Source organism: Callithrix jacchus, chromosome 3 (assembly GCF_049354715.1).
Source record: "Callithrix jacchus isolate 240 chromosome 3, calJac240_pri, whole genome shotgun sequence".
In the NCBI taxonomy this organism is placed as follows: domain Eukaryota; kingdom Metazoa; phylum Chordata; class Mammalia; order Primates; family Cebidae; genus Callithrix; species Callithrix jacchus.
The window spans coordinates 80,528,200-80,550,734 of record NC_133504.1 but is presented as its reverse complement, the minus strand read 5'-3'; positions in this window follow the sequence as shown (position 1 = coordinate 80,550,734).

Here is a 22,535-nt window from a genome sequence, read left to right as displayed (position 1 = left end):
CTCTCTAAGAGAGAATAGCAGAGCAAGAACTATCAAATTTTTTATCCTCCATAAAATGAACGTGAATGAGAATACTGGCCAAAAATATATTCATAGTAAGGTTTTTCAGAATTCTGGAAATTAAGCAAATGCTTCCAACAATCTGTAAACATTTATTCAAGGAAAACAATGAATTTTGATAAGAACTGTGAATTTAAGAGTATTTTAAATTGCTTTCTTCTCATCCTCTTCTCTACAGCTATGGTTTGGGTATGAAAACCAACAGAATCACAAATGTAATAAAAACTAGCAGCCTAAAAACCGTGGCAAGTGACAAAATGGGGCTGAACCTCCTCCAAGTCCCCATTGTCGAATAGTTATTGTTATTTGACCTGTGTGGAAGTTCCTCAGGAAAACATCAATTACAAGTCTTGTCTTCATTTTAGCTCACTCAGAGACTATCAGTAAGAGTAGCTTATTTTTTTCCTCAGGAATATTGTGCTGATGACAGTCAGTGACCACTGTTTAACATCACAGCTGCCTGAGGCAGTGGTAACAGTTTTGGAAAACAAACTAACAACAAAGACAACAACAAACATTGAAACAAATAAATGATGATAACAGCAAGTGTAAAGCTCAGCACAGTCTTGGGACTCCATCAGTCCAATTTCAGTTGAAGGATTTTGTGTATGCCCATTATTGTGTGCATGCCCAGGGAAGAGTAGAGAAGTTCTTTATCCTCATTTCTGGCTGTGTAAGCAGGAGGTAAAAGTTATGGAATAGTGAAAACTTCTTGCCTAAATGTTGGTCATGTTCCTCAACATACACACATAAACAATTAAAAAAGGATGGGAGACATATAGACATACCTCAAAGATATAGTGGGTTCTGTTTGAGGCCACAACAATAAAGCAAATACAAGTCAAACAAATTCTTTAGTTTCTTAGTTCATATAGTTTACTAAGTGTGCAATGGTGTTATGTCTAAAATGTGCATACCTTAATTAATAAGTGATGTATTGCTGAAAAATGCCAATGATTATCTGAGCCTTCAATGAGTCATAATTCTTTTGCTGGTGATAGGTCTTGCTTCAATGTTTATGACTGGTGACTTTATTTGGGTAGTGGTTGCTAACAGTTGGGGAGGCTGTGTCAATTTCTTATAATAAGACAACATGGAAGTTTGCCATAGCCAGTGATTTCTTTTTCACAAAATATTTCTCTGATGCTTGTGATGTTGTGAGATAGCATTTGACCTACAGTAGAACTTGTTTCAAAATTGGAGTCAATTCTCTCAAACCCTACTGCTGCTGCTTTAACAACAAAGTTCATAAAGTATTCAAAATCCTTTGTTGTCATTTCAACAATGTTCACGGCAAAATCTCCAGAAATAAATTTTTTCTCAAGAAACCACTTTCTTTGTTCATCCAGAAGAAACAACTCTTCATCTATTGAAATTTTTCATAAGATTATAGCAATTCCCTCATATATTTAGGCTCCTTTTCTAGTCTGATGTATCTTGCCAAGACCACGATACCTGTAGTTGCTTTTTCCACTGAAGTCTTTTACCTTTTACATCATCCATGAAAGCTAAAATTCTTTCAAACTCCTGTTAATGTTGGTATTTAGCCTCTTCACATAAATCATGAATATTCTTAATGGCGTCTAGAATATTGAATTCTTTTCAGAAGGTTTTCAACTTACATTGTTCAGATCCACCAAAGGAATCTCTGGCAGCTATAGACTTATGAAATATGTTTCTTAAATCATAAGACTTCAAAGGCAAAATTACTTATTGATTCAGATTCTACAGAGTGAATGTTGTGTTAGCAGGAAAAAAACATCATTAGTCTCCTTATACATCTACATCAGAGCTCTTGAGTGATCAGGTACATTGTCTATGAGAAATAATATTTTGCAAATAATCATTTTTTTTAGTGTTGTCTCAACAGTGAGTTTTACATAGTCAGTAAATCATGCTGTAAACAGATATGCAGTTATTCAGACTTTGTTTCTCCTTTTTAAGAGTACAGGCTAAGTAGATTTAGCATCATTCTTAAGGGACCTAGGATTTCCAAAATGGTAAATAAGCATTGGCTTCAGCTTAAATAAATCAGGTGCATTATTCTCTAACAAAATCACCAGTACTTTGAATCTTTGAAGCGAGGCATTGGCTTTTTTTCTTTAAGTGTGAAAACCCGACATGGCAACTTCTTCCAATAGAAAATTGGAACATTTGAAATTGAAAATCTGTTGTTTAGTATAATCACCTTCATCAGTGATCTCACCTAGATCTGAGTAACTTGCTGCAGCTTCAACGTCAGCACAGCTTCTTCACCATGTAATTTTATGTTATGGAGACAGCTTCCTTTTTAAACCTCATGAACCAACCTGTGCTAAAAACTTTCTAGACCACTAAAGCTTTATCCATATCCACAATAAGGTTCTTGTGTTTCCTTATAATCCATGTGCTTACTGGAGTAGCGCTTTAATTTCTTTCAATAATTTTTCTTTTGCTTTCAAAACTTTGCTAATTTTTTGGCACAAGAGGTCTGGCTTTTGGCCTATCTCAACTTTTTACATGTCTTCCTCACTAAGCTTAGTCATTTCTAGGTTTTGAATTAAAGCTAGAAATTTGCGACTCTGTGTTTGACCTGAACACTTAGAGGCCATTGCATGTGCTTAATTGACCTAATTTCAAAAAAGTTTTGTAAGAGGAATAGGGAGGCCTGAGGAGACAGAGAAAAAGAGACAAGGGAAGTACACATTCTTAGAAGAGTCAAAACACAAACAATGTAATTTGTCAATTCTGTTCATAATTTATATAAGTGTGGTTTGTGGTGCTCCAAAACAATTATAATAGTGACATCAAAGATCACTGATCACAGATCACTTAAAAATAGAATAGTAATTAAAAAGTTTGAAATATTATGAGGATTACCAAATGCCACATAGAGACATGAAGTTAGCATATGCTTTTGGGAAAGTGGCACTGATAGACCACCTTGACCCAAGTTTGCTAGAAACCTTTAATTTGTAAAAACACAACATCTGCAAATGCAATAAAGTAAATGCCATCTAGTATGAGTTTATTAGTTCCATTTTTTTAAGGACACCTTTATCCATCATTAGCTGGTTACTAAGTTAGTTGATAGTCTTCAGTGCCCACAAAGGACAGAAACCACAAACATAAAAAGAGAGTTCAGAAAAATCACCAAAATTGGCAAACAACAATAATCATCTTCAAAACCAGATTCTGGGGACATAAAGAGAATATTATTTCCTAAGATGCCACATTATGTTATTGAAAATGTCAATTTTTAACAATGAAACATAAAACATACAAAGAAACACATAAGTATGGATAATATACAGTAACAAAAGCAATCAATGTTAATTGTTTCTGAGGAAGCCACAGGACTGATCTGCTGCTCAATGATTTTAATTAGACTATATTTTTCCCCACCCCCCAATAATTTTAATATTCTAAATATTTTCAAGGAAATAAAGAAAACAATAGTATAAAACAATTAAGCTTAGTCTAATAAAGTAAAGGAAAATATGGAAGTATGTCAGACTAAATATAAAATATTAATAGAGATATAAATTATTAAAAATCTGAATGGAAGGTTTCTATTTGAAAAGTATAAAAAGAGAAATAGAAAATGTTAGAGATTTTGACAGCAGATTTAAGCTGGTAAAAGAATTAGCAAACTTGAAGAGAGATTAATTAAAATAATACAGTTTAAAAAGCAAACAAAAATTATAGAAAATGAAAAGATCTCAGAGAACCGTGGACACCTTCAAGTATACCAATAAACATATAACAAGAGTCCTAGAAAGAGAGGAGATTACAGGGAAGAAAAATCATTTGAAGAAATAATAGCTGAAAATTGTCAATTTTTAATTAAAAGCATTGATCTACACATCTAAGAAGTTCAATGTACTGCAGAAAAAACAAAGTCAAAGGGACCCATAAGCAGACATATTAAAACTCTTGAAAGCCAAAGAAAGCTAGAATCTTTAAGGCAGTAAGTGGTGAGTCAATACTCCATTTATAAAAAATCCTCAATAAATTTAACAAGTTATGTTTCATTGGAAATTTTAATGTGCAGAAAGCAGAGGTTACTTATATTCAAAATGCTGAAAGCTGAGATTGTGAAACTGAAATTCTATCACAAGCAAAACTAACATTAAAAAATCAAGGAGAAATTTCCAGGAAAGCAAAAATCGATAGAATTTGTGGCAGAAGGACCAGGTCTACAACAAAGAAAATAAAAATACTTAAGTGAGTCTTTTAGGATGAGAGTAAAGGTCAACAAATACTAACTCAACTGCACACAATAAATATTAAAAGTAAGATCAGTAACATATGTAAACACACAAGATGTTTTAAATATTTTGTTTTATTTTTTCTCCTACCTGTATTAAAAGACAAACATAAGTAGTAATTTTAAACCTGTATCAATAGGCATACAATACAATAATAATATAATTTGTATATCAAGAGTAGCACAAAGTTGTAATCAAGAGGATAGAGCATATATTTGCAAATTATAAAAGTTAAAAATCTGTATTATAGTAAATTAATATGCAGATTATCATCCTCCGAGCAACCAGTAAAAAAACTAACTAAAATAATTGACAGTTAAATGAAAAAAAAAAAAGAAATTTTAAAGATATATTTACAAAGCCCGGCAAGGTGGTTCACACCTGTAATCCCAGCACTTTGGGAGGCCAAGGCAGGCAGATCACCTGAAGTCAGGAGTTTAAGACCAGCCAGGCCAACATAGTGAAATCCTGTCTCTAATAAAAATACAAAAATTAGCCGGATGTGATGGTGGACGCCTATAGTCCCGGCTACTTGGGAGGCTGAGGCAGGAGAATCACTGGAACTTAGGAGTCAGAGGTTGCAGTGAGTCAACATAGTGCCGCTGTACTCCAGCCTGGGTGACACAGCGAGACTCTGTCTCAAAACATAGATAAATAAATTATATATGTATATGTACACACACACACACACACACACACATATACATATATATGAAAAATAGATTATCATAAAAAGTATTAAAAGGTGGGATAAATAGAAAAACATTTGCAAAATGACAGAAATAACTTCAAACTTTCCATAATTATATTTAATATTAATTAGATATTTTTATTAAGGCATAGATTAATATAATGGATTTAAAAATTCTATTCAAATATATGCAGTCTTCAAAATAAACACATTACATTTAAAGACACAAGTTTGTAAAAAGTTAATGGAAAATAATGGAAAATGGATGAGTCCTATTGAAATAGAAATATATACCTACACACTATAAACCAAACAAGCAAATACACCAGTGTCAGATAAAACAAACATTAGTAAAAAATTATAACTAGAAACAAAAGAATTATTTCATAATGCTAAAAGTGTTAATACATTAAAAACCATAAAAATTAGGCCAGGCATAGTGGTTCACACCTGTAATCATAGCACTTTGGGAAATCGAGGTAGGTGAATCACGTGAAGTGAGGGGTTTGAGACCAACCAGACAAACATAATGAAACCCCATTTCTATTAACAATACAAAAATTAACTGGTCTTGGTGGTGGGCACCTGTAATCCCAGCTACTTGGGAGGCTAAAGCAGGAGAATTGCTTGTACCCAGGAGGTTGCAATGAGCCATTGCATTCCAATCTGGGTGACAGAGTGAGACTCCATCTCAAAAAAAAAAAGAAAAGAAAAAAAGCCATAAAAATTATAAAAATATATACATGTAACAACAGAGCTTTATAATCCATGAAATAAAAGTGAACAGAGAGGAAAACAGGTAACACAAAAGTAATAGTTGAAAAATTCAATGTCCCCCTTTCCACAATCATTACGAAAGCAAGTCCAAAGATCAATATTGAAATGGAGTACTTGAACAACATTATAAACCAGTTGGACCTAACAGACAACTATAGAACACTTCACCCATAATAGCAAAATATATGTTCTCAAGTACACCCAAAATATTCTCCAGAAAAACTATATTCTAGGCCATAACAAACCTCAATAAATTTAAAAGCATTGAAATTATGTAAAGTATGCTCTTTAACTATAGTAGAAATAAATCATTAAACAATAACAGAAACAAATTGAGAAAAACAAAAATACCAAAATTTTTCAAAAATCACCCCTAAGAAACTAATACTTTAAAAATAAATCACAAGATAATTTAAGTAATATCTAAAGACAAAATGAAACATAACCTGCCAGAACTTATGTAAAGAAGCTTAAACACTGTAATAGATGTAAAGATTATAATAGCAACGAAAAAATGTTATACCAGCTACGAACATTTTCACCTTAAGAAATTAAAAAGGCCCAGTGCGGTGGCTCACGTTTTTAATTCCAGCACTTTGGGAGGCTGAAGAAGGTGGATAACCTGAGGTAGGAAGTTCAACACCATCCTGGCCAACATGGTGAAACCCCATCTCTACTAAAAATATAAAATTAGTTTGTTGTGGTAGCGCATGTTTGTAATCCCAGCTACTCCGGAGGCTGAGGCAGGAGAATTGCTTGAACCCAGGAGGCAGAGGTTGCAGTGAGCAAAGATTGTGCCACTGCACTCCAGTCTGGCAAAAGAGCAAAACTCTGTCAAAAAAAAAAAAAAAAAAAAAAAAGAAATTAAAAACTGAACAAACTAAATCTGAAGCAAACAGAATAAAGGGAATAATACAGATTGGAATAGAAATAAATAGAATAGAAAATAGAAAAACATTAGACAAAACCAATGAACCCAAAACTTGGTTTCTTAAAAAGATGAACAAAATTGACAACCTTTAACTATATTAGGTGAGAGAAGAGTAGAGACGAATCAGATTACTAAAATGAAAGATGACAGACAGAACATTACTATAGATCTTATGGAAATAAAATGAATATGTACAGTTTTATGTAAAAATTAATCCCCAAAATGAGCAAATGGTTATTAAGACACAACCTACCAAAACTGAATAAAAAAGACATAAAAAGTATGAATAATCCTATATTGAAAAAATATATTGTACTAAGAATGATAACTTAAAAAAACTTTCTACAGAGTAGCCCAGGACTAGATGGCTTCACTTTGAATTCTACAAATATTCAAGGAAGTGTTAACACCAATACATAACAATCTCTTCCAAAAAGCAGAAGAGGAGGGAATATATCCAACTTATTCTATGAAGCCAGCATTACTCTGATACCAAAGTCAAGAGAAGACATTACAAGAAAAGACAATTAAAAAAAATCCATCAACAAAATAATGAATATGTCATAAACTTTTTTTTTTTTTGGATTCGGAGACTTGCTTTGTTGCCCAGGCTGGAGTGTAATGGCGTGATCTTGGCTCACTGCAACCTCTGCCTCCCAGGTTCAAGCAATTCGCCTGCCTCAGCCTCCCAAATAGCTGGGTTTACAGTCACCCACCACCATGCCTGGATAATTTTTGTATTTTTAGTAGAGACATGTTTCACCATATTGGCCAGGCTGGTCTCAAACTCCTGACCTTGTGATCTGCCCACCTCTGCCTCCCAAAGTGCTGTTATTTACAGGCGTGAGCCTGGCAAACATTTTTGTTTATAACAATATTTCGACCCCCACCTGTTAGCAATAATTTCACTTACCATACAGTGCTTTTACTACTGTAAATATTTAATCTTCTATACTATTTTATTTATATATGTACATATATAAAATGTGTATTATAGAAAAAGGGTATAATTTAAAGCTGACTTTGAACCTATATAAATGTAGTTATCACAGTTTTAAGGATTTCTTCTATTATCAATACTTTTCTTCATACATCTATTTCTAAATATCTACATACAATGACAATGTTTAAATAATTCTAACCTACTAAATTTGATTACCATAGTTTGTGTTTTTGATTGAGACACAAATAGTCAAATAAAATATTATAGTATGTATATAAAAAATAAATATATCCACATTTTGAAGTCAGACAGACCTGAGTTTCTTCCTGGCTTTATTCTTTATTATTTGCTTGACTTAAATGGGTATTTAATCATTTTCTTACCCCATAACATAGGGGAAAGAATATCTAAAATATAATAATTTTAAGCAGTTAAATAAATGAAATCGAAAGGCACTTGAATGCAAGTACTGTCAAACAGTGGGGATTAGTAATCAATGATAAGTACATCAACAAAATGATACTACTTTGAGAACCATTTATATAATCAATTTCTGTGCTTGCTAAAAATCCAGATTTCTATGACACCTTCTGAAATTCTGATTCATGTGGAAAAAGAGGAAAAGAACAAAAAATTGTAGTTTGAACTTGTATCTTTGAGCTCATTTTTATGTTTATTATATCCGAATTCCTATGATTCCTAAGAACTAAAAATGATTATGTTACCAGAATTATACATAAAGTATTTCAAAATGCTTCATTTTGCTGTTATCTGTTATCTGAAAAGTACTACCTTTTTTTTATTTTGTATGGTATATAACATATTCACTCAGGTGATTTCATTTTCAATGCAGTCCTTAAAATGATGGTTCACAGATCCCAGAAAACTTCTACTTAGCCATACTCTGCTACCAATATGATCTTTTGAGCATTTGCACTTTTTAACAAACTTCTCATTAATTCCTTTTAATTTACCAGTATTCACAAAGTATTACTTAAAATATTTAGGCATGATGCCAACTTGAAAACGTTTATAAAATATGATCCCGTTTACTCCCAATTGTCATATCTGTAAAAGACTCTAATAAAATTTATTCTGCATAAAAAAGAGAAGTAGCAAATGTTCAAACCAAAAACAGTCAAATTAAAAATTATTTTGTGGTAAGAAATTGGTTAACAGAGAACCTTGCTTTGATGTGTTAAGGTTGTGAGACAAAAAGTTATATTATCTGTTTAAAATTTGCATAAGAACCTTAGTAATATACCGTAGTTTTTTTATAAGCAATTTCAAGGAGTTTGCTATAAAAATTCAATTTTTTATAGTAAATCTTTAGAAAGATTCTGTTAACATATTAATGAAAGGATTTCAATTTATTTTATGTAACTGGGTCAAAACACAAGTAAGATATTAGATTCAGGAGTTGTAGCAACACTTTATGATAGTCTTCTTTTTCAAACCCTGTGTGCCAAATTAAATCTTGGAAGAAAACTGATGTACCATTAGATTCTATAATTATTGACTTGGCCACGGGCAAGCTGCTTATGGTAGATAGTTATAACTGAAAGTTGATTGCCCAGCTGTTGCTGGCACAAAAAGGACTGTATCACTGAGCAATAGTTTCAAATATCTACCCCAGCTTTTCTGTTTTTGGCAGTTTGATGATATTTTTGATGTTTTAAAGACATCTTATAATAAAATTCTTAAATATATACACATTTAACTTTAAGCACAACTGATGAAAAATAGAATGCACTTCTTCAAAATCAAAGGTATAGTTTATTCAATACTTGTTATGATAAGAATCTATTACAAATCTATGGTATTTATGGACAAATGATTCACTCATTGCCTGGGAGCTAATACAATCATGATCTCATTAATAGAAATCAATGTTATTTGAATTTTATTTTCATGAATCAATTATGAGTATGATATAAAATTTCCTATAATAATATAAAATTTCCTATAATAATATTCTTGTCTTTGCAAGTAAAAAACTAAACTTTGGTGGAATAAATAAATTAAATGTGAAACATTACAGCATGCAATGCATAAAGCAGTTTGAGGACTGCATGCGTTAATGAACTTAAAAATCAACTTTATGCCATTATGGCTTAATGTTTACAAAATTATTCATTTAGTGTACCTTTCACACTTAATTACCTTGGTTAACCTGCTATGTAACAAACTACTCCCAAACCTAGTAGTTTTAAACAATTTATTTGACTCTAGATGTTTGTGGGTTGGCAATTTGGGGTTGGCTCAGGTGACCATTTCTTCTGTGTATCCCAGCTGACTCACCCATGCATCTGCTACTTGATGCCAATCAGCTGAGGAGAGCACTGTTTTTGTTTGTTTGTTTTGTTTTTTAGAGAAGCCTCAGCTGTTTAGTCTTATCTCTGCTCCATGATGTTTCTCATCTGCTAGAAGTTTAGCAGGTTCATTTGGTGCTGTGTTTCCCAAGAGCAACAGCTAACCTGCCCTAAAGCATAAGCCTTTTTAAGCCTTTGTTTGTATCCCATTTGCTTAATGACTCATAGGCAAAGCAAATCACATCGATAATCGTAAAGTCACTAGCAGAAGTCATGAATGAAGGACATGAAACCAATAACAGAAAACTTTTGCTGCCACTTTTCTCATCTACTACAGTCCAACCTCTGGCCACAAATTACCCACAATTTTTCCACATAAAAGATATTCTCAATGCCATCCTGGGACTTTCAAAAATGTCATGAAATCATGGTAACAACCTTGAAGTTCAGAGTTGAATGAGCTTCAATGTATTCAAGAAGGTAACTCCTTGAATACACCTACCCTTCATCCTCAAATTTACGAACTACGATATTTTCTGGCTGTGACTCACCCAATATAAATGTTGAGAGGATATTTCCTGTAAGAGTCACGCTTATTCATATAAGAGCTGTTGCCCCTCAATGTTCTGAAATCCAACTGGGTATGTTGCAAAGTTTACCTATTCTGAGGAAAAATAATATGTCTTCATTAGGATTTTATTTTGCTCACTGGAAATGGCTTTTCTCGCCATTCGTTGAACCTCCTGGCTCTGCTTTCTTATTTAGTAACTCTTCTTCAAGACTTCCTCTATCTTTCCAAATAATTGGTTTTGATTGTAGCTAAATAGTTTTTTCAGTGTGCTTTCTGCTTGTAAACATGTGTGGGCCCAGAGACTTTCTCAGTTTGAGTTAATTTGGACCCCTTTAGTCCAAGCTGTTGGCCCTTTTGCTACTTCAACTTTTAAGTCAAAGCTACATGTTTCAACTGTTTGTTTTTTATAGTAGTCCTTCAGTTTTAGATGTCAAAGTTTTTAAATACATGTTCTGAAACTGTGATAAACCATTACGAAACTAACTGGTTTAAACATTAATCCAATCAAAAACCCTGAATTAGCAGTTTGGGTTATGTTCAGCTGTGTTGGCTCTCCTGCTCACTTCAGCCAGACTCACTCATGTCTTTAATAAGTTATCCATCTGGCTTAGGTTTGGTTGGTCCAATTTAGCCACAACTGCTACAGCTTATCTAGTCTCTGCATATTATATTTTCCTCCAGCAGAATAACCAGGGATTTTTCATGTGGTGATGGATTTCTCTGTCTCAGGTTGGGTTTTTCAGAATAAATTTACACATGGGTTGTAGGGTGCAAGTTATTTATTTGTCGCTAACCCCTATAAAAAAGAGCACAAATAAGAAAAACATATTTGGGAAGAGGGAGAAGACAAACTTTGAAACAGTACCATCAAATGCTTGTGCAAGTCTATTAGAAGGTCTAAAGTAAGTAGACTATCCAAATGGCTTCACCTCCTGCCAGGTGAATCTCTGAAGCTGGGGCAGACTCTGAAGGAGCTGCTTTAGATTGATTGCTAACTGCACTCCCTGAAGTTACACAGGAAGTCTTTCCTTGAAGACTGAGATGTTTCTCCAAGCCCACTGCATATCCTAAAGCTAACAGAAAACAAGTCACATGACCATATTTGCTAATATTTCATTGCTCAAATGAAATTATGCAACAACAAAGGAGGTGGGCACAAAGAAAGGATAAATTTGGAGGAATTTTTGCAAATTACCATATTGTGATTCTACAGTGTGATTTTCGTGAGCATCTTACATACGTAAACAAATGCATATCACTATAATCTCATGTTGAAAATTAACTTTGATCTCTGTTAAATATTTAAAAAGTTAGAAACCTAGGTGTTTAAAAACTGAGAGTAAACCATAACAAATCAAGGAAATTGGCTATGTGTAACACTATTTTGATGAAGCAGAAGATTAACATATACTTTCTCACAAAATTTAGAGCAGTTAGAATAGTAAGTCCCAATAACATATATTTTAGGTGTCAAAATATTTTCAACTAGAGATTGCACTTTTTTTTATGATGTTAAAACACTTTAGAGTTTAGTGTCACCTAAATGCTTTCTTCCTGGTAAGGATTACCATTTTCTATTTGGCTTCTATTTAATTTTCTCTTCCCAAACAAGAGTGCTTCTAAATTCTTGACAGAAGGCTCAGGAAAACAGAAACAGCTTATACTCTGTTCTGTTTATGGCAACTTTTGAAAGACATATTCATGAGTTGGCAGAGACAGAGCACAAGGCAGCCTGGCATAGCTGATGATCATATCTTAGCAAATGATGAGAGCCCTAAGGCATTAAGAATTTTTAGGCGTTAATAGTGGTTTTCCCAGAAAGTAGTTATATAAACTGATATTTTGGCAAAGTTAGTACATCTTGCTTATCCTTTCACAAATTGCTTCTACATTTCATTAAAAATACAAAATATTTTCAGCTACTCACTTTCAGATATAAATATCAGGCTTCTATCTTATAAATAAAATGCATAGATTGGATTGATAACATTTTTATTACAATGTAAGTAATAAAATTGTATACTTTGAATTCTAGCTATTGTTAAATGGTTAATTTTGATTTCTGAAATTATCAACTGTTCAGATAACTATAATTTTGCTGGAGAAAATGTCCTATAAATATTATAAAGAAAAATTTAGCATTCCTAAATTTTATAGCAAATTGATCTCAATTTTTTGTACAACTTTATAGTACAATGACTACAGGCATTTCAGAGTGATTATGTGAGTTTCAGAGAAAATGAACTTTTTGCATGAGAAGTAACATAATAAGTGTGATTTTAAAACTGCTATTTGAGCATAAGTCAGTGTAGGAAAACACTGTCAGGGAGTTTAAGTTACATATCTTATTTCAGTAATTTAACTCAAAAGCATTGTTAGACAGACCTAATATGCTTACAAATTATCCCAAACATATGAACATATTCCAACACATTTATCCATCATGTTTGTGTTAATTCAATCTGGTTTTTCTCTTGTGTTTTTTGTTTTTGTTTTTGTGTTTTTTCTATGACTCTGGTATACAAACCAAAGATACACTGATCTAGTCATCAGAGTTCATTACGGTAGGTTGGATGACAGAATCAAGTTTCAAATTAATTTTTGTTGGTTGGGATAAAGGCAGGTTCAAAACAAAAAAACTGCTATGTACAAGATGGAAGGTGCATGGCTTATAGTTACAGGAATAAAATAGAACATTTGGTATGTTAAACATACTCTGAATATTATTTTAAATATGGAAAATGTTATAAAATAGAAACAGAAGGATAATTTTTTCTTTGTCTCTGCTGCCCACTTAAATTGTTTCTGAATATCCTTTCTTTTTTTAATGCTAGATGAAATTACAAGACATTTCTCTAGGATTTCACGTAGGTGCTATGGTGGCCCCATACACAACCCTGACTCTCCCAGTGAATGTAACAATAATATATGGGCAGAATGAATTGGGTGAGGGTATTTGAGAACTTTGAAAAGTAAAGGAGCAGCTGGACCAGAGAAAACAACAAAACTCAAAATGCCACTGAATCTGCTTGAGTTTATATTTTATTTTCCTTTCTAACCCTCTAGTCCCCCACCTGAACTTAGCTCAGTTGGAGACCTTAAATAACAAAGTTGGGTACAGATAGAAAACTCCAGGAGATGCCTTCAACTTCTGGCTAAAGCAATAGAAAACTGAACTCCTAAAGCTCAGAACAAATGGGAAAATTTTCCTGTAATCATTTTGTTTTTTTCTGTCTTTTACTTTTTTTTTTTCTGTTCTCTAATGCCTCAGACATTCCACAGCATCGGCAGTGGGTGGGCAGAAAAGAAAAACAATACATTACTACAGCTAACAATAATTGGAATAACTAGAGATTTCTCATCAGAAACCATGTAGTATAAGAAGGAACCAGAATGAAATATTTAAAGTACTGAAAGCAAAGAATTATCAGTGATAAATTCTATAGACAGGATAAATATATTTCAGAAATAAAGGTGTACTAAAGGTATTTTCAGAGAACAAAAATTCATAAGACTAAGAGAATTCATAGCAGGGGCTATAAAATTATTGCTAGAGAATAAAGTACATTATTAAGACAGAAGAAAAATAATACCAGAAAGAAACCTAGTACACAAAAATATAAGAAAGGATGAAAGAGCAACTGTAAAGGTGAATATTTTAGCAATATTTATTATGTATGTATTTATGACAGGATTTTCATAGTACAGATGCAATATATAAGAAAACTATAGCATAAATTGGAAAGAGTAAGGGGAACTATATTGCAGTAAGGTTTCCACATTTAATATGTAGAACATTTGAAATATATATATTCAAAATACTACATACATATATGTTATATATATGTACAATATGGCATTTTATAAGGTCCACCAGGTTCATTTATTCAGTAACAGCAACAATTACAAGATGCAAAACAGTGAATTACACATTGGAGTAGCACTACATTTTATCAAAGAAGACAAAGTTGCCAAACTAGAATTCTAGGAGTTGATATAGTCATTAAGTAATTGATTATATGTTATTCATTTATTTATAGTTATATTTTTCCAAGCTGCCCTTATACAATTGTTTGATCTAGAAATCCTCATTCAAGAAATAGAACTTATGGATAGATTTGCAGGTGTGTAATAGTATATGCAGGGCTAGCTTTTGCACCATCATTGACTGCATCATTGTTTCTGGTAGCAAAATAATGTTGAAGCAAGATGTTCATCCACAGAAGACAGAGTAAATTATTATTACATAACCATAAAACGTGGATGTAGCTGAAATGATCAATATGGGATGTTTTATATTGATATAAATTGATCACTAAGATATGCAGACATACAAGAAATAATGTAAAGGGACATATTAAAAATAAAATTACCTAACATTATTAATCATATACCACCATTAGTGTTTAAGATGGAAAGGGGAGTATATGTGTTGACCTGAATGTGCATAAAATAGTCTCAAACCTTTATTCAAATGCTATGTGGTATAATTTACATTTACACATAATACTGATTACAAGGGGCACGATGATGGGAGATAGACATCTGCAATATATTATTTGTAAATTTTAAGTTTGAAAACATGAAATGTATTAATACAAAACAACCCACATAAATAAAAATTTTAAAGATATAAATTTGCAAAAGAGTTACAGAGTACCTGGTGCTCATTTCCTTTTGTTTTTGTGTATTTTTCTTTTTGATCAGTGGTGTGAAACATTGAAGAGTATGCATGTCACTGCACCCTAATGACGGGGGAGAGAAGAACACCCTTTCAGGGATCCTTCTAACTACATCTTCCCTTACCTCATCCTGACAGATTATTTATAGTGAAAAGCTGGTCACTGATATTGACACAAGTGTTTATACCCTTAAGTAAAGAAGAATTGTGATAGATAGGCTCAGAGAAATCTTGAGAGTAAAATATGAATCACTTCCTAAAGATAAGCAATATAAATAACTGCTTCATAAATTACATACCCTGGAGACCATTACATTCCTATTTATTGAACTCTATTCATGAACAATGTAAGTACTAGAAATTGTTTCTCTTGTGGATAATTTAATACCTAATATCACTAAATTCAAACATATTTAGCATAGCAGCATAACTTAGCAGCCATATATATTTAGCAAATTTAAATGCTAATTCAGAAAACTGTCTTATATTTAAAGCCCGTGATTTTCTAAATGAGTATCAGATTTTCTTTTTGAAATATTGTCAATCAATAGCTTTATTTCCAGAGTTGTTGAGAAAAACATATGATTAAATGTCTAGCTGTGAGTTGTTGAGGGGCAAGGAGCTGAACTGAAAATAATATTCCAGCCTTTGTTCACTTACTGCAACAGTGTAAATAGGAGGCATACAGCATAAATGTTCAATTTTTTGTCCATGGAACTTTATTGAGGTACTGTGGTAGTCAGATAACAGATAGCACAGATCCAGGTCATTCTCTCACTGCTTAGGAGCCTTGAACAAAAGGCTTCTGCCATTTTGTGAACCTGAAGAGTCAGGACAAGCGAGAGAGAGGGAGATGAAATACTACTGGAAAAGTCCTGAATCAGAAAAAAAAAATTAAAAAAAAAGAGTTTTCCCCAAGCTTTTCCCCATCCACTCTCAAAAGTTCTAAACAGAGGCTTCTCTGAATGGAAGCTTCTGGACTAGGAGGAATACAGATAGGAATATGAATATGGTTGGTGAGGGAGGAAGGAATTTGAAAGCATAGCTTAGCTAAATTCTTAACTCTATAGCCATACAGAAAATACTACTTCACTGGCTATGCACCAAGTCTGGTGTGGGAGGGCAGCTGTCTCCCCCATGAGGCTTGCCAGGTATAACCTTGTAATTGCTTGGTCTCAAAAAATTATACATAAAATTTTAGCCTGGAGCTAGACTCTATTATGTAAATACTTTTCTAATAGTGCCATAAAGTGTTATTTTTATTTAAGTTATTCAAAGTATTAATGCAATTAAAAGCATGTGTCTACAACCAGTATTTTCCTATACAGCCAAAATAATGATTCTATGAACTATTTAAATCTAAGAAAATTATTATGCTACGTTACTCTTGCTTTAACTCTCTTGAACAGATACAAACTAAAAATTTTTTTAATAATAAGCAGAAAAAAATATTAATATGATAATAATACAAAATAGTTGCAGGAATCATAGTAATTATACTGTTTAAAATGCAGAGGAACTTTTTTTCATTAGGGACAGTGGGCACTGGTAGTTGAAAATATGATTTGACATCCAAATATCGTGGGAAACTTAAAGTAACTCCAACTACCAGTTGTACATAGTGATGTTGCAATGAATATTTTAATGTTTTAAATATTTCTAATAGAATTTTCTTATGATTGATTTAATATTTACTTCATTAGAGGTTTCTGAATCTAGTTCAAAATCATATTTGGCCTTCTTATATAGCAGCAGATGCACTATTTGCATAAATAGAATGTTATATGTGGGCTTGTGTTTTTGGATGCTGCTGGATTTATGGCACTAAATAGTGTTTTAAGCAGATGGAAAAAAAAAAGGCTCCTGATGTAATAGATGTCAATGTAGAAAAGCATTAATTTAGTCCTATTTTAAAATAGTAAATGTTTTTACAGTTGCTCTCTCTCTCTCTCTCTTTCTTTTTATCTCCCTCATTAAGAGACGGGGTCTTGTTTTCTTCCCTAAAATCTGGGCAGGCTTATGACTAGCTTGAAACCAACAAAGGCAGTGGATGGGATACTTCATGACTTTCCAGGTCAGGTCAGAAAATGTGTTGCAATTTTGAATTTATTTGGTGAAATACTCCTCCTAAAACTAAGAGTCTCAATATTGAAATCTGGCCATGGTAAGACTGCTGTACTGTGAGAAAACTCAAATTAGCCCACATGAAAAGATTGCAGGAGAAGCTCTGAGGCTACATTAAGAGAGAAAGATGCTGGCCAGCACCGGCACACACTAGACATCTGCTCTTCAATCCTAGAAATCATATCACTGAAAATGCAGGAGAGATCCCAAGCCTTGTCCGGCCAAGTCTTTTCTGAATTTCTTACACACAGAAGCTTTAAGAAATAATAGAGTGCTATTGTTTTAAGACATTGAGTTCGGGAGTATTCATTCTAATTTAAATAATTTTTCAAACTGCTTGATCACCAAAACTTTTTTTGGTGAAAGGGGAGTAATATAACACCCTTAACATAACTTGAAAATTGCATGCCACCAAGAAAAGAATTTTGGAAAATATCACCCTATATTCATCAGGAAAATTTTGGTTAGTAATTTGGTTTCCCAAAGAACAATTTCTACATGATAGAGGACTGTACCTCCATCTGTATATACCCGCTTAAGTTTTATTAGCATGAATTAGTGCCCAGAGCCTCTTCATTTCAACAAAAATATCAAGTCCTTAACATACAAGTTTGCCCTCCATGCCTTGCATGGGTGGTGACCCTTAAATGGAATTAAGCAGACTTTCTACTGATCTATTTTGACTACAAGAGAACACACCTAATTTATATATGTGACTATTTATATGACTTTTATGTCTCAGACAAGACTTCTACTCCAGAAAAATAAAAGATCAGGATCTGTCATGAATTATTCAGAGATATTTTGCCATTTTGCCATTTAACTTACCAAGCTCTTAACTAGAAACTCCAACATTTCAAGAGGAATTTTCACAAGTCTTCCTTAGACTCTGGGTACAAACAATACTGTTTGGAATCTAGGAAGCCAGAGGTTCAAAAGAGGGCATTCACCTTACTTCTGCATTAAGTTCTGAATGCCTTTTGCTACTTCAGGAATACCAGGTTTTGTAAATTTCTAAGAAGAGCCTCTTTGGCCCTCATAATGAGATTTCTCATAATAGACAGTATCAAAGCAATAATGCAGACTGAAGAGAAACCCAAGAGACAAGGCTGTAGTGAAATGTTTTCTATTCAAATAAAAGCCTACTTACAGAAACAGATATAGAGCAAGAAGTCTGTCTTTTCATTCCAGGGTCATTCATCCATACACATAGCTTTATTTAAGATGGATAAGCTAACTATTCCCGTATTTCTATTTCTATGACAGTCTTCACATTTGAACTACAAATTATATGTCTAGCTGTCTACACAATGTCTTGATTTGGATCTCTCACAAGTACTTCAACATCAACATATTCAAAACTTAAAACATGTACAAATCCTTACATTTCACTCTCCTCCAATGTTTCATACCTTTTTTTTTTAACGCTGGGGAGGCTGGCCATGTCTCCTGATGCAGGACATCTGGGCCAGGCAGACAAGTGTGACAAGCAGAGGCAGGGTGCCTGGAGAAGAAATACTTAATAATGGCCAACAAATATTTCATTTAAACCTGTGAGTAGGTGTGATGTGGTACTGGTAAGAGTGTATATTTTGTGTATTTAAAAATATATATGGTATGGGTAGACATACCTTTTTTTTTTCTTTTTTATAGTTAAATATTATTCTATCAGATGGGTATATCAAAAGTTTTTATTCATTCACCACTTGATGCAAATTCGATTATAAGTAAATACATATGGCATACTTAAATGCCAATCTCTCTGTAAATACATATGCTTTCATTTCTCTTGGTTAAATGCCTAGGAGTAGAATTGCTGAGACAGGGAAACAGGCAATTATAAAAGTTCCTTAAGAACTGAGCTTTATGAAAACTGAAATGCAGGGGGAGGTGGAACAAGGTGGCCAAACAGAACTCTCCAGCAATTGCCTCCCCCTGCAAAAACACTGACTTAACTACCCACTCAAGAAAGTACCTTCATAAGAACCGAAGATCAGGTGAGTGAATAGTATCTGGTTTTAACATCATATCAAAGAAAGAGACACTGAAAAGGGTTGCAAAGACAATATTGAATTGCCAGCACTACTGATTCCACTTGCGGAGGCAAGAGTGTAAAGAGGTGTGAATACCTCCTCAGCCAGAATAGAGCACCAGGTACAGTTCTGAGGCCAACCACCACTGCCATTTCAGGACCTAGTTCCTGGGCAATATTTCTTGACCCACCCTGAGCCAGAAGGGAACCCACTGCCTTGAAAAGAAGGATCCAGTCATGTCTGGGTTTTATCACCTTCTGACCAAAGAGCTCTTGAGCTTTGAATCTTAGTTGAACAGTACTCCCTATGGGCTTTAATGAGACCCAGTGCTGTGCAGGTTTAAGGTATGACCTGACCACATTCCCATCAATGGTGGCTATGGAGAGAGACTCCTAATTGAGGAAAGGAGAGAGAATAGTATAGAAGACTTTTTCTTGCAGTCTTGGTAGCAGCTCAACGACAGTGAGGTAGACACCAAGTGTGTTTCTGGGGTCCCTGATTCCAGGCCTTTGCTTCTGGATAGCATTTCTGGACCTGTCCTAGGCCAGGCAGGAAGCCCACTGCCCTGAAGTGAGAGACCCAGGACTGGCAACATTCACCAGACACTGATGGAGGAGCTGTGGGGCCTTGAGTGAACACCAGGAATAGCCAGGCAGTACTTGCTGGAGGCCTGGGAAGGTGGTAACCCCCAAAGAGACTCCTTATGCTTGAGAAAAGAAGAGTGGGAAGAACTTTGTATTGCAGCTTGATGCCAGCTGAGCCATAGTAGAATAAAGCAACATGGAGATTACTAAGGTTTTTAACTCCAGACTCTGGCTCTCAGATAGCATCTCTGGACCTTCCCTGAGCCAAGGGAGAGCTAAACACATTGAAGGGAAAAACAAAAGCCTGACCAAATTCATCATTTGTTGATTGTATAGCCCTCGGGCCTTGAGGGAACATCAGAAGTAGCAAGGAAGTTGTCATCCAGGTCTTGGGCAAGACTGAGTTACGTGATGGCTTTGGGTCTAACCCAGCAACTTTTTAGTCATGGTAGCCACCTGGTACTTATGTGACTCCTCCCCCAGAACCAGTTAGCTCAGTACAAGGAAATTCTATTCATTAGGGGGAAAGTAAGAAAAGCAAAAAAGAGTCTCTGCTTGCTAATCCAAAGAATGCTCCTGGATCTTATTCAAGTCCACCAGGGTGGTACCTCCGAGAGTCTGCAAGTCACAACATTACCGGGCTTGGGGTATACCCTAATGCAGACAAGGCAGCAGTGACCAAAAACTCAGATTACAAAACCAAAATTCATTCAAATATCTGGAGAGCTTTCCCAAGAAGAAAGGTTTTAGCAAGCCCAGAATGCAAAGACTCTGATAAATACTTATCCCATCCATGGTGAGACACCAAAAAATATCCACAACCATTGAGACTATCCAGAAAGTCATAACTTAAATGAACTCAATAAGGCAACAGGGAGCAATACTGGAGAGACGGAAATATGTGCTTTTTCAGACAGATAATTCAAAGTAGTTGTTTTCACGAAGTTCAAAGAAATTAAAAATCACACAAATAATTTAGAATCTTTTTTTTATTACATTTTAGGTTTGAGGGTACATGTGAAGAACATGCAAGATTGTTGCATAGGTACACACATGGCAGTGTGATTTGCTGCCTTCCTCCTCTTCATCTATATGTGGCATTTCTCCCCATGCTATCTCTCCCCTACTCCCCACACCTGCTGTCCCTCCCCTATTTCCCTGGAAACCATCATTCTCAGCAAATTGACACAAGAATTTAGAATCCTATTAGGTAGTTTAACAAAAAGATTGAAATAATTACAGGTAATCTATCAGAAATTCTGGAATATAAGAATGTAATTGACATACTGAGGAATGCATCAATTCTCTTACCAGCAGAATAAATAGTAAAAATGAAGACAGGCTATCTGAAAATACATTCAGAAGAGACAAAAGATCAAATAATTTAAAAAGAAGGAGGCAGGCCTACGTAATCTAGAAAATAGTCTTGAAAGGGCAAATTTAAAATGTATTGGCCTTAAAGAGGAGATAGCTAGAGATTGAGACATAAAGTTTATTCAAAGGGATAATAACAGAGAACTTTCCAAATCTAGAGAAAGACATCAATATTCAAGCCAAGAAAGTAATAGAAAAACAAGCAGATTTAACCCAAATAAGACTATACCAGATATTTGATAATCGAACTCCTAGTGGCCAAGAATAAAAGAAGAATCCTAAAGGTAGCAAGCAAAAAGAAACAAATAACATATAAAAGAGCCCCAATACATCTGGCAGCAGACTTCTTGGTAGAAACTTTATAAGCCATTGGAGAGTGAAATGACATATTTAAAGTCCTGAAGTCCTGGAACAAAGGCTTTTATCCTAGAGTAGTAAGTCTGATGAAATTATGCTTCCAACGTGATGAAAAAATAAACACATTCCCAGACAAACAAAAGCTGAGGGCTTTCATCAACACCAGACATATTCTACAAGAAATGCTAAAGAGATTTCTTCATCTGAAAGAAAAATATATTAATGAGCAATACGAAATCATCTGAAGGTACACAGGTAAATACACAGAAAAACAGAATATTATAATACTGTAATTTTAGTGTGTAAACTACTCATGTCTTGAGTAGAAAGACTAAAAGACAACCTATCAAAATGATTAACCAAAACAACCTTTCAGAACATATGTAGTGTAATAAAATATAAATAGAAACAACAAAAAGTTAAAAAGAGGGAGCATGAAGTAGGTGTCGAGTTTGCATTAGCTTTCTCTTTGCTCATTTATTCATTTTTACAATCAGAGTTAAGTTGTCATCAGTTTAAATTAATGGGTTACAGGATGTTATTTGCAAGCTTTATGGTAAGTTCAAATTTTAAAAAGCTACCACAGATAAACATAAAAATAAATGCAAGAAATAAAGACATACCTCCAGAGAATATTACCTTCCCAAAGGGGAAGGAAGGAAGGAAGGGAGGGAGAGAGAGAGCGTGGGAGGGAGGGAGGAGATGATCACAAAACAACTAGAAAACAAAACAACAAAAGGATATTTAATAAGCCCTTACTTATCATCAGTAATAATGAATGTAAATGAAGTAAATTCTTCAGTAAATTATTCAACCATAGCATGGTTGGATAAATAAAAAATAAGAT